Below are 14755 nucleotides of genomic sequence, written 5' to 3'. Positions count from 1 at the left end.
CATATTCAGGCCAGGGTGTGTGCACTGTGCAGGCGTGACGTCGTGCTGGAATTGGTGGTGGTGGCGGTGCATCGTGCATGGGAGCAATCTTAGGCTGTGCCAGCAACACTTTTGATCCCCTAAGTTCTCTGTCTCTAGTGCTGCGCAACAGCTCTGATGTTATGTAATTTTTAAGTGTGTTATGCTGCAGGTGTTATTTATTTGTAATGCTATGTTTTGGTCTATTATGTTTTTAAAGGTGGACAGGCCGGGCCTAATGGCACTATGGATACGGTAGTTTTAGAAAACGTATTGTGAAAAATACTAAGCTAATGCTAAAAACTCAGCTGGAATGATTTATATCAGAAGTTGCAACACTTCTGATTTATGTTTACGAAATATACCTTGAGATACTATTTTATACTAGTATATGTACTCCGCTCAGGAATGTTTTCGCTGATGGCTGCTGTAGGTGAAAATAATGAACAAGCTATGCCATGGCAAAGCCAATTGGTTCGTCCTTTCAAACCATGCAATTTTGATCGATCTATTGTATCTTGAAGTCTGTTATAAAGCTCTGTAGTTATACTGAATAAGCAGCTACCTATGTTATATGACAGCTCTTTAATAATGTAATACCTGCACTTTCACAATTGCTTTATTAACCTTCCTGCTTTCTCAAATTTGCTTGAAAATGCACCATTTTTCCACTATTTTTTCAAAATTTTCTCGGGGGGAATTCCCCCCGAACCCTCCTTAGTGGGTTCGGACCACCCGCCAAAGGACGGGGGTCCCGTTGGGGGTATTAGGATGCGCCCGCCACAGTGACGGGCGCATCCTGTATTTTTAGCATTGCGGCGGCAGTGCTGAATGCACCGCCCACCGCAATGCTAAAGATACATGTTGTGCATTACAAAGCACAACGTGACAGGCACCGCGCTGTGCCTGCCACGTTGTACTTTGCAATGCTGGGAGGTACCATAGGTACCCCTCATGTGCACCCCCCAACCCCCTGGAGTCCCTGGGGGCCCGCAACGGGCCCCCGCAGGGTGTCTCGGCATGCCTTTCCGTGGCGGCATTGCCGCCATGGAAAGGCATTGGAAAATGCACCTGCTAATATGGCTTGCGGTGTCCGATAGACACCGCCACCATATTAAACATTTTACGCCCCGGCCGCAAGGCGACCGGGGACGAAAAGCGGCGAACGGTCTTTCCGTCCGCCGCCATCCCCCCGCCATACTAATATGGCGGGGGTCCTTCTGGGTAGGATTGATCGCCCCCGCCAGGCCGGCGGCGGCTACCGCCAGCCAGGCAGGGGCGATCCGCCCGCCATCCTAATGGACCCCATAGTATTGTTTTTCATAACCAGTGCTCCCACGTAGTCGTAGGTCGTAGCACGCCCCGTCCCGCAGCAGGGCAGGAAGACCCCGATAATGAAGCATGCCACCAAGGGTCCTTTTGGTAGGTGAGGGGTATTTAAAAAAAGCTGTATGCTTTCCACCATTGTAAGAGACACAAGTAGTCTGGAGGAACACTTCTTTACTTTCCCATAAGGGTGGATCCCTTTGTTTTTTGACAAACTCTACGCATACACCGGAAAAACAATGGCTAAATCAGCAGAGAGCCTGGTTCACCAAGCGAACGATGTCAAGGTCAGCCTGACCTAAAAGTGCAGGAGGATGCCAAGTGTTGTTTTGCATCTGAGAATATGCGAACGGAAGGCTATGTTTCCATGTTATGAATGACAAAGTACTGTGCATTTTGGAAAACCGGTTCTGTCAAGGATGAGATGAGGTGATCATAGTCACCGCACTAAAGGACCAATCAGAATAAACTGTGGAGCCTAAAAGTTTCAATTTTAGTTAGATAGTTAGTGAAAAAGGGTATAAAAGATCTTGAAAGGGTAAAAAAGCTTGCTCCTTGGATTTATTTTGCACCATGACATGCTGTTGGTTTGAACTATTTTATGGTGACAAAGACTTTGAAATATTTTTGGACTTAAACTTTTGGAGCAATGAAAATGACCGAATGCAAAGATTTAGTTTTGAGGCATTGAGAAGAATAGAGAGGCAGATTGAGACTTGTGCAACTCTGTTATTTCTCTGTAACAGAGTTCAGTAATATGATTTCTACATTTAATTTTCTTTTAACATGTACTAAATAAATGGTTAAATTCTTACTTGTCTGAATAAAATAAAATTCAGTTTCCTAAATGAATAGATAAAACTTAATTTGAAATTTAATCTCGAGTTGTGGTTTTATTTAATTAAAATGTCATGACAGAATAAATTGTTAATGTTAATGTTTATGTGGATTACTATGATTAAGCTGGTCTTAATCTCCATCAACTAACTTCTACTAGATGATCTATTGACCAAATAGTGTAGTGCCTTGGTGTAGGGTTTTACAGGTAACATGTTAGTATATATATATATCTAAAATAAAGTTAATGTATATAATGTATAGAGTGTAAATCGTAGGTACCCCACTAACCAGCTGCTCTACCTTTTTGTCACTGATTCAGGTGTAATATGTGGGTGTGTGTGTGTGTGTGTGACTCGCAGTGTTATGGGCCCCACTGATGAGTAAATAGTAGTTGCACCTGGGTTAAGTGAAATTAGTATTAGAGGTTGTTTTAAAGCCGCGCTGGATCAACCCCAACAGACACCTCCTGATGGGAGTAAACATGGAGAGTCTGTATACCAGTCTGCCACATGATGAGACACTAACTTTCATTGAGGAGGTACTCTTCACCACCAATTGGGGATATCACACACCATGTAACATGGTTATGGAATGTGTGTTCCTGGCACTTACAAAAAACTTCTTTGCTTACGAGGATACCATCTACCTACAGAAGCACGGGACCAGCATGGGGAGCACATTTGCTCCCAGTATAGCTGGCCTTTATGTCTACCACCTAGAAGTGAAGAAGATCCTACACCCCAGTAACCCGTTTGTCAACAACATAAAAACATGGAAACGTTACATAGATGATGTGTTGGTTATATAGGAAGGAGACATTACATCAACTTAAAACTTTATGACCTGGCAAACCAACAAAAACATCTATCTGAAATTCACCAGCACTACCTCACGTACCAACTTGGTCTTCTTGTATTTGAATATCTACCCAGATGAGGAAACTTTAAAGACTACCACTCACTTTAAAGTTACAGCAAAGAACTGTCAGCTGTTATATAACAGCTTCCATTCCCGCCACCTTCGGGACAATCACCCATACTGACAGTTCCTCTGCTTGCGGAGGAACTGTACAGAGATTAAAGACTTCAAAAGGCAGGCTACTGATCTACAAGAGAAACTAAATAAACAGAACTACCCTACACGAATCATTGACAGAGCCACGAAGAGGGCACGTAACAACACTAGGGAAGCACTGCTGGATCCGAGAGTACCTAAGGACCCAGAAGAGAGAACAATATGTGTCACTACTTACAATACCAACTTCAATCAAGTGACAAAAATAATAAACAAACATTGGAGACACCTGGCATGCGGAAATCTCAACCTTCCCGAACTGATGTTTGCACAAAAAAAGGGAAGGAGCCTGAGGGACATGCTAGTCCACACAAGACCACGAAACACCTTAGCAATTGAGGCAGAAAATATCCTCCTACCACCAGTGAAGAGCCGTTATCCTTGTGGTAATTGTAGCACTTGCCACCTGACGAAGAAAAGCAAAAGCATGAAATTCAGGAATGGTACGGAATGGGAGCAGAAGAGATTTATGAACTGTAACAGCAAGAATGTGGTTTATATCATCACTTGCCCATGCGGAATGGAATATGTCGGAATGACAACTAGAGCTGTCAAGACACGCATATGAGAGCACAGGAGCAACGTACGTTGCAAAAGAAGCACTACGAAAATGGCCACCCAGTACTTGACAACCCAACACACAATGGAAGACCTACAGTGGACCATTATCGAACAACTGAACAGTGAACATGGTCTTCTCGAGAAGGAACAGCGGTGGGTGTTCCACTTGGGGACACGTTACAGATCTGAACGACGACATCCCCTGGGACAATTTAGCTGATTTGTATCTCCCCGTGACTTTTGTCACTATCTCTGGGAAGAGAAAACTCCTGCTAATACACTGCACAGAAGCTCTTGAAACGACTGGGCAGAACCCTTATGTTGCCAACCTTTTAATAAACACTTGGGGCCAGCAGAAAAACTCCCCTGAAATAATGTGGCCTGTACATTACCCTGTGGAATTTAATGTCCTGCCACAAGTTTTTCCACTCCTATTCACTTTTGCCATTTTGAGCTCACCCTTTTGTAGAGAGGTGTCATTACCACTATATGGCCTCTACATAAAAATCTTTTTTTATCAACTTTTTGTTGTGCATTTTATGTAACATGAAACAAACACTTCGGAGTAACCCGCATGTCTGGCTGCACACTCCCGTGGTACAATATCTACCATTAACGCAATTGGATGTACCATTAGTAAATACTTGCCCACACCTGGTTTAGTTTATTTTTAATATTATTATTTTTTTAATTATCAGTCTGGTCCACATTTTACGTCGGATAGTTTAAAGAGTTAGGAAGAGGTAATGTCCTTTTAGTTAGCGCACTACACTTTTTCACTCCTAGGGCTATACAACAGGCACCCTTGAGCAACAGGAAGTGAGGAACAAACACCCTCAAGCAACAGGAAGTGAGGAACAAACACATTCCGCCATTCTAGGCCACTATCTTAGATTTTCTGACAGTCTAGTGTTTGTACCAATAAGTGCAGTTTTTTAGCTGCAAAACTACCAATTATGCTCAGTATTTAAGGACACTGCCCACACTTGCTCAATGTTCCATGGAGCCGCGGCAAGGCAGTGTCCTGGTGACGAGGTAACCTTGATATTGTAAGTACGGCACAGCCTATTTGCAACAGTGAAACGCTGCTCAATTAGAAAGGATCTCAAAACCAACAGTTTTTGTTTTTCAATGTCTTTTAACAGTGTGTGACTATATATACCCCTTTCCTCCTGTTTTGAAGGCTCATAGGGCATTATCTGGCGATATAAGAGTATGTGAACTACCTAAACTTTGGAGGCTTCTTTATCTGTCACTGAACTGTTTTTTGAAGGAGAGATATATTTAACGGATACTCTCAGTTATACTTATCACATGGATATGCACACCACGCGGTCCTTAGATATAGAGTGTGTGTTTTATGTTTTGTGTGTGTATGTTTTTGTATTGTCCCATCTCGCCGGCATCACACAGCACTGATTACCAATTATAACGGATAAAGATAAGAAAAATATATCACAGAAGTATATCACTTTTCTTTACAGGTCAACACCACATGTGGTGCAGTTTGGATGTGTTATGTTATTTTAACTCTGTTTTTATTCTTCCAGAACCCATTCAGCAATATACCTACAGAGGTATAGTATACAGTGCATGTTAAATTGATGTGAGCCACTTAGTAAGGATTATATGTAAATACACAGTTGTTTTGATTTGAGTGTAGAAGGGATCTCTTCTAGGTCCTGATGAGAAGCCAGGGGAGGGCTTTGAAACATGTCGACACAGGAGACACTGCTCATTAAAGCATAGTATCTCAATCTCATTCCCCACTTTTAACAATACCAGCTCAAAGGAACATTAAAATTATTTTTTTCCACTGAGCCAGGTATTTTTTAATTTTTCACCATTCACTCACTGCTGACCCTTCCACTCACACTCCTACACCACACATAGTATTGTTTTTCATAACTAGTGCTCCCACGTAGTCGTAGGTCGTAGCATGCCCTGTCCTGCAGCAGGGTGGGAAGACCCCGATGATGAAGTATGCCACCAAGGGTCCTTTTGGTGGGTGAGGGGTATTTAAAAAAAGCTGTGTGCTTTCCACCATTGTAGGAGACACAAGTAGCCTGGAGGAACACCTCTTTACTATCCCATAAAGGTGGATCCCTTTTTTTTTTTGACAATGTACCTCAAGGAAGACGTATCCACCTCTTCTGCTCTTTTGAGCATTACCTCTTCCCTCCCTTCTTGTGTTGCTTTGCCATTCCATGAGCCATCACAACAAAACTGAGGTGAGCATGGGAACAGTGTGCAAAAAAACCAGAGACAAAATAGAGAGATATAAAAGGTGAGAAACACCACCAGGTGGCACCAATGCACCAGAAGGCGACAACAGCATGTCAGAGTAGTAAAGGAGCAGAGCACCACTCTGAGAAACAACTTGTGCAAGCCAAGGCGAAGGCACCAGGTAGCAGTAAAGCACCAGAAGGCCAGAGCAGCGAAACCATAGCAAGAAAAGCGCAAAACACCACTCCGTGGAACCACCTTGCAAACCAAGGCAAAAGCCATCCTGAAGGCACAAGCATGTGAAATAGCTGTGACAGAAAGAAAGAGAGAGAGAAAGAGAGTCTGCAACTACAACCCCAAGGGGAAGGGGTACAAGCCCTGAAGAGAGGAGCAACAGTAATCCATCCCCAGACTACACTGCCAAGGATGGCCATACCTCCTGAAAGGAGGAGGAAGCCAAGGACAGGTAATCCATTTGCAGACTACAGTGCCATTTGAAAGGAACAGGAGGCCAAGGACAGGTAAAAGAACCCCCAACGAAGAAGACCAGGTGGGGATCAGAAACTCTAACAACAAAGGGAAGAGCAAAAGTAGGCCCCCACGCTGGAGAGAAACCAGCTGGAGGGATGCCTGACCGGAACAAAACGAAGAGGACACCCACAGAAGACAAGGCACCAAGAGGGAGGCGACTGCCGAAACCCAACCAGAGGGTCCTCGCAGAACGGGGAGGAAGGGTGGGTTGTGAAGGAATCTCTGGCTAGAATCGGAGGAGGGAGGAGGGCCTGCGAGAGAGCCTTCTCACCATGAGAGACACAGGGCCCCAGCAGGGGACATGTCACAGGGACAAGAAGGGAAAGGCCAGGATACCCTAGGCCCCACCAAGGGAGAACTGCCCAACACCCCGCAGGGACAGACTGCGCCCGAAGAGCCCCAAGGAATACAAGAACCATCTCAATCCCTAGGGAGGAGAGGTAGAACTGGAGGCAAGGCCCACTTGAAGAAAACCCGAACACACCCCAGCCGCAGCGGACAAGACAGGGACGGCTGCACCACTAAAAGTGAAGATGGAAGAGAAAGGCACAATTGCGTAGAAGAACAACAGGCATGCACAACCAGCAACAGACAACACCACGGAACAGTGCACCCAGGACAAGCCAGACGCCAGCCGAAGGTAGAGGTCAAGAATGGCCGGGACACGCCCCAAGGAAGGGGCCCACACACACGGACCCTCGAATGAAGTGGAACCAGGCAGAGCTACAACGCAAGGCCGCAGACAGCAGGCCAGACCAAGCAAGCGACACAGTGATCCAGGAGAAAGACAGACCGGGGCGCAACGCAAGCCAATCCAAAACTATCAGCAAGAGGATAGCACCTGCGACATACCGTGACGGACAGCAGAGGCCCGAAGGACGACCACACCTCCCCAGCACATGAAAGGGCTATATAATAGCTACCATTACCCCACATAGGGCAAGTTACGTCCCAAGAACATGGAAACTCTCTTAGGAAAAAGTTTCCGCATCAGAGGACAAACAGAAAGGCCTGCGGAGGAACCGCAGACGGCTTGCCAATCAGCCAACAAGAATACACAGAAGGCCTAATCTCAGGGCCAACACTGCTTACCAACAGCCCGAACCACAAATCAAACAAGCATTTGCAATGCAATAGGTCTCGCAGTTGTTAGAGTTTGAGCCATTGGCATTGTAAATGGCACTGCCTTTTATTTATGTGTTAGTTTTTAAAACGTAAATAAAAGGAATTGTCAATTACAATGCCAATAGGTTAAACTCTCGCAAATGCGAGACCTATTGCATTGCAAATGCTTGTTTACGAGGAACATGGCGCGTGGGTGGATGCTTTGCAGCTATTGTGCCTGTCATTTGTCTGAAATCATCTGTTCTTAATTGTACAAGAGTCCCACACCCTGGTAGATTGCAAGGTGATGGGGCAAATCTAAGCATGCCTTTCAGTTTACTGAGTCATGAGTGGCAGATGTGAGCAGTCACTGAGAATTAGTTGGGATGTTTCACACATCTGGGCATGTGCGGAAGACTAGTGCTGAGTGACGGCTACAGTATGGAAAGTGACATCTAGTACCTAACACCACAATATGGTTAAACGTATAGTCACTGAGAAGTTAATGCCCAGTTGTGCAGTCCTTCGGCAGTGCTGTTTTTTTACTCTTGAAAAAATGCATATATGATTAGAAAATGAATGGTTACTTGGCCAGCTAGACAGATCTTCAACTGGTTCTGGAGACATTTAGGCTTTGTGCTGTTTTGAGTGTCTCCGGATACCCCATTAGAATAAGAGCAGCCGAACTCCCATGGAAAACATGCATGGAATGTTGCAAATACAGCAGCTTCTGCACATTTTTCCCAAAGGGCGTCTTTCTGTTCCCAGGGTTACCAATGTTTACAGAACTGGGAACACATGAGAAAGTGAGAGAAACAACAGGCCGAAATCCATCCTCGTCTCACACTTTGGAGCAGAAGACAGTGGAATATTGATGCCATTCAAACCTTGGCCGCTCCATGGAAAGAAGCACTACTTCCTCTGGGAGATGGGAGTTTTTAATTACCTTGCTTGTCAAGTCCTTGCCTTCTCTGGAATGGCCCCTTTAAAATTAAATTCGCTCAACGAAGCAAGCAAAGGCAACTAACAATATGGGGTTTTAATAATGTAGGCAAGATCTGGCAAGCCTACAACAATTTGCAGTTTACATGTCTTATCTAGGCAAAGTTTTATTTTCGATATAAAAATTCGTAAATAGGGGGTGACCACATACTTATACCAGCACTGAGAGCAGAGAGTTTTAGGTTTTCGGTGTAGTTGGCGCTATAAAAACTCACACGTCAACAAATGAAGAACCGAAGTAAAATGGCTAAGGTGGGGGAGTTGGATGGGGGGGTTATTCCTTGCTTGCGCAGTACGTGCTCTTACAAACCAATGGGGCCTGGGAGGGTAAACGAGGCCATTAGAGGAAGTGAAAGACTTGGCCACTCAGCACGGCCGGTCGCTGCACTAGAGTTACAGGGCTCTGGGGAGCGAGTGCTAGGGTGAGGTAAATCACCAAGGGGCTCCTCGTAACGTGCATGTCCAAACTCTAATAAGGGACATTTACTCACTCACTCAAGTCACTCAAGCAGCCTGGCCCCTAATACTCTGGCCTAGGGTGACACACAGACAACAGCACCCACAGGAGCGCCCGACTCACCATACTGGCAGAAGAGCGACCACTTAAGCCCAAGGAGGCGCACTCACCTGCTGCTCACACTGCAGGCTGTGAATGTTGTTGCTGGGATACCACACTCACGGCAGATTGTGCGCTCGACAGAAGAGAATCGAACAAGCCCGGGAGTTATGTGTGCGCGCGTGCGCAAAAATATTTTTTAAAACAGGCCAGTGGTGAGCGAGTTGTGGCAGTGGACATAACAAGGACAGTAACAGCAAGTCGTGAGCGTGCACATCGGTGGGAGCGAAAGTGAAAGCGTGGGGGAGCGCGAGAACAGACGCTGCTAACGCCGCCGTACACGCTCACAGCTCATGTCTCCAAAAGCGCGCATTCATAGCGCATGTCTCCAATGTGTTTCCAATGTATTTACACGCTCGTGCACCTCTCCTTTCCCACTTCGCTAAGCTACCCGGCAACAATAAGTCTTGCTTACACGAGCAGCACATGGCGCTGCATCGATACGCCAGACCTAAAAAGGGCCGGCCAGCAGCCAACAGTACCAAATTCCTAACAAAAGGTCCTGAAGGCACATCAACCACACAGAACACACAACCAGGGCTACTCGCTACAAGGCCCCAGAAAACAACGGGAGAACATCTCCCAAAACTCAGACCGACTTACAGGTCACTGAGGGGAGAAGAAGGAGGACAAAGCCCTGCAAGAAACCTCAAATGGCAGAGTCCGCAGGGGCGTGGAACAAAAGAGTGCCATCAAAGGGAAGGTCCACTAGCTGTTCCGTAAAGTTCTCCAGAAACACACTATCGCGTAGCCAGGCATGTCGACGAAGGGCCACTGAAGAAGCCACGGTATAACCAAGCACCTCAGAAATGTCCAGAGCGGAGCAAAGAATAAATGCGGCCAGCTCCCGGCCATCCAACACATGGTGCCGCAGATCAACACAGGCCCACTCCTGAGAGGTGGCAGACAAAAGGGACTCCGCCGAATCCCACAAGCAAGAAGTGGCCCTAGTCAATACACAAAGAGTATTAAGGGCCCGCAAAGCCGCACTGGTGGAGGCGAAGATATTGCGCCCCCAGAAATCCAACCAGTGGGTCTCCTGTGACGGGGGAGACAACACCAATGGCAGGGAGGGAAAGGCAGTCTATAAAAGAGGGCCCCTGGTAGAAGGGTGGAGGAAAAGACAGACAGGATCTTGCGGCAGAGGACGGTGGCAGTGCAGAAGTCGTTGGGGCACCGGGTCCCCCGTGGCGGCCGTCCCCAAGCCCCCAAAAGAGAAGTGTGGAGCGAAGCCTCGAAGAGAAGAAGCAGCTCCCGGCCACCAGAACCCTGATGGAGGACCTCCAGAAGATGATCCGTTGGGAAATGGGCAACTGGATCCCCAATGCGCAAGATTCCCTCAGCCGTGGAAACAGCCCAAGCGAAGGCAGCACCCGCCTCCGTAGGGCCCCGCGGTGGGGAAAGCAGTTCCTCTGTGGGCGACGGCTGCAAGCTAAGGCGGCCATCCCCCAGTCCAACCGGAGGAAGGAAAGGCCAAGTCCGGAAAGGGGGAAGGGGAACCAAGGAATGGGGAGTCTAAGGTGCCTCCGGCGAAGACAGCGGCCGAGGAGACAGCAAAGAGCTGTCCTTAGAAGACGCCAGGGACAAAGCCACGATGCAGCGACCCGTCTCCGGAGAAGATGAAACCAACAACTGCTGAACCTCTGGAGAAGAGGGGGTGTCCGAAGACGACTCAATGACCCGATGCCGGAACGACCTCCGCCACAACGTGCGGCGCAGGAGACCAAGGCTGGGAGGAGCCGGGGTGGCTAAGGAACGGCACCGAAAAGGCGCCGACTCAACCTCCGACGAGGCAGCCACCAGCGTGGAGGGACGAGGGGGGCTCGGGGACACGCCCCCACCCCTAGCCTTCCCCTGAGGCGTAGCCAGGTCCAGCAACCTCCGGCGCCTGAGCGGCGCCACCTCGGCCTCGGACAAGGCCGCCACCTGCCCAGAGGACCGAGGGGGACTCGAGGACACGCCTGAGCCCCGGCAACCTCCCGCGACACCACAGGACCCCAACGGGGGTTTGCGGCGAGGCAGAGGCGCCATGGTCCGAAGGAGGGAACCCCAAAGGCCCGCACCCTGACGGCACCACATCCTCCGAACCTGGAGATGAACCTGTCGGCGCCGGAGCCGCTGGCAACGCCGCAGATGTTCCCGCACGTGGCAAAGGATCCGCAGACATCCCAGGAGGAGAAAGAGAAGAAGGAGAAGCCAACGAGGCCTGCTCTAGTCGGGTGGTGACGCACGGGGCCGCACCACCCGCGGAGAACCCACGCCCCCAACAGGTCGGGGACCAGCCCTTGGGGACAAACTGCAACACTTACCAACAGGTGAGCGACGCTCTTCGGCCTGGGAGAAGGACGATGTCTTGAAGCCGTTCGCGGGGGACGCCGCCGACCTGGACATGCGTGCCGAAAGGAGTTTCATCCGGCGCTCCCGCCGGGACTTTGGTTTCATTTGCTGACACGCTTTTTTATATTTCTACATTGTCACATTCCCCATAAGATTCAGCTGAGTTGAATGGACATACGCAGGTAGGTCTTTTTCATTGAGCTCTTGCCTATGGGATCACAGGCATCAGCAGAATATAGGCAGAGATCCCACCAAGCGGACCATGTGAAATTAATTTAGTGGTCCTTTCAGTTGGCTAACAACGATACATAATATTTGTCTGCTGGTCAGTCATGTGCAATGCAATAGGCCTTTGTTTAGAAGATGGGAGACGCTCAGGGCTCTTTTCTGGCTGGAGTCTTTTTCGGATTATATGTTTTTTATTCTTTTGCAATAGGTCTTTATGGCTTATTATGCAACACTACTGCTGGAAGCCATCCATTTTCCATTTCTACCAGTTACTTGCTTAGTTACTATCTGATGGCACCTTTGACGGCTTTTCCAAAGGATTCATGACATCACGGCTGTTACTGGTCGCCACTTACATCTAAATATGTTGCACTGCTTATTATGTTTATATTGTTAGGAATCCAATTATTTCGGAAATTTGCAAGGGTAATTGTCAAATCTCGCTTCTGAAGAGCTGACTCAAATGACACCATCCTCTAAACGAGGCACAAGTGAAGATGCCCCTGCCAGCTGTGCTGTGAAGACTGCAGACACTGCCTGAATAAAGAAAACTGATTGCAGTCGTCTGGATCCAGTGGTCCAGTGGAAAATCACAACAGCGATCTACAAATGTGCAAGTGATCAGCTTTGGAGCAGTGACTGTCTGGCAAGCATTGCCACTGCACCAGCCAATCCCACCAAGGAGACTCCGATCAGGGGGACTTGTAGCTTCTTCCACAGTCTCCCTACCTGCTTCCATCTTGCTGGGCCAACAACTACCACAAGGTGAGCCTTGAGGGTGTCTGGAGATAACCGGGATTTTATAAATATATTCTAAGTGTAGAAAGTCAAATGCTGGTGGCATCCTTTAAGCCTTAAATATGAGACATCTGACTCTCTTTTGGTGTGTCTGGGTTCCCCAACTTTGGGAACCACTTAATCTATCCGGACAGGATCCCTGAAATTCCTACCAACTCATTTGCTGAATAATTGCTATTGGTCTGTGCTTGACCACTGCTTTCTGATAGTAACTCATTTACAAGGGTCTCTAGACTCCAAGGACACCAAAATATTTTGGCCATAATCTGACACTTAGACGGTCCATGAACATCAAAGTGTTTCAGGGATCATGAAAAAAAGTAATCTGCTAATAACCACTTTGTAGCCAATGATTATGAAGTCCTACAACTTACTTGTGCATTGGGCATCAGTCTCACCTCTAAGAGAAGAATTTCACTCATTTGGTGTGAGTTTCATTTCTCAAAGAACAAACTCACTACTTACTTGCAACTCACACTTTTTGGAACCTAACCTCAAACGCTTGACGCAAATCCCACAAATTAAGGCATAGACTTACTCTTTTGGTGTGGGTCTTGCAGCTTGAAGAATACAATTGCTCATTTGATGCAAGTCATACATATTGGTTCACAAACTCTTTCACAAGGGCGCAACATTCATGTCAAGTGAACACATTGTCACTCAGTGGACGTGAGAGCATGAGAATGCATGGTCTGTTTATTAATTTTTTTCTAACATCCCTTTCAAGATTCTCAGTCACAACATATGATTGAGAAGCTACTTGGAACAGGCAGCTATGAAAAATGAAATGAAGTGACAAGCAGGAGAGTAACTAGTCACCATAACATACAAGAGGCCACATTAGTTTGCATTTAATGAACAGCCACAGTCAGCAATGTTTTTAGGTCTCGAACTAGCGTCCCACGAAGTGGGCGGAGTCCGAGATTTTAAGTTGTCTAATATGGGGCTTGAACCCGCCCCTCTTCTCCATTGGCTGGCCTCGTAAATGCTGGCCAGCCATTGGAGGAGAGGGGCGTCACTCAGTTCAGGCCCCGTCTTAACGCGATTCGGGGGCGTTTTTCACTCTTTTTTTAAGCCCCGCCCCTTTTCTAGTTTTTTTTGCTTCGTAGTATTAAATTAACCACAAATACTTCAGAGCAATGTGTAACAGATTCCTTCAGCAACATTCGTTAATATATGCCCTTTTCACCACGCTTCGACCTCTTCCGCTCGAACGTCGCGGTGTGTTATTTTTCATGACTTGTTTTACAGTTGATGTGCCTGACTCTGGTATTTAAATATTTTCCTTCGACGCCGATGAACGTCTGCGGGCTGATATCCTTGGAAGCGGCTGGAAACAGGGGCCTCTGCGGAGGTCCCGACTAAAGGATACATAAAGGACGCGCCAGCGCCTCCCCCCTTCATTTTGAGCCTCTCGTCCACTTCCTAAAACGCTTTCGCCCCTTTTCTTTCTGTCTGTGTGACCGTTTGTGGTAAAACCGGGCTCGCACACTTAAATCTCGGACTTCATTCGGTCTCTGGATAGCACTGCACTCTGCTCTGCACCGAGGGCGGGCAGAGAAACGCACAATAAAAAGCCTGGTGTTATTATGTTCCGTTTGTCCTTCAGGACATTGTTTACCTTTACACTGAAAAGGGGGAGGGAAGTTACGTTCTCGAAATGCGCCGGAGTTGACCGCGCGCCCCCAGGTGCGGGGGTCCAGACAGGCGCGCGGGAAGAGTGCGCCACCTTCTCTTCCTGTCAGACCCTTGCTTTTCATTTCATCCGACATGCATCCCTCTAAATTTACTTCACAACAGATTGTCTCGTTGTAAATTACAAAAAACCCAAATAGCACTAAAGCATTCCAATACAACATTAGCATTTGCTTAACAAGCACAGGATAAACATTTTTGCTTCTTTAATGAAACGTTTGCTTTTGTATTTTTCTCCCTTGTAATGTTCTCATGTATCAGTTCTGTTCCTATTGTGAAGCGCTCTGACACCTACGGGTAAAGTCCGCGCTATATAAAAACGCATACATAAAATAAATAATAAAATAAAAGAAAGAACTGCATTTCTTTATTAGAGGCTGCAAGATACATAATCCATGA

The sequence above is a fragment of the Lissotriton helveticus genome, chromosome 7 (genome assembly GCF_964261635.1).
Source record: "Lissotriton helveticus chromosome 7, aLisHel1.1, whole genome shotgun sequence".
NCBI lineage: Eukaryota > Metazoa > Chordata > Amphibia > Caudata > Salamandridae > Lissotriton > Lissotriton helveticus.
This window is presented reverse-complemented; position numbering follows the sequence as displayed.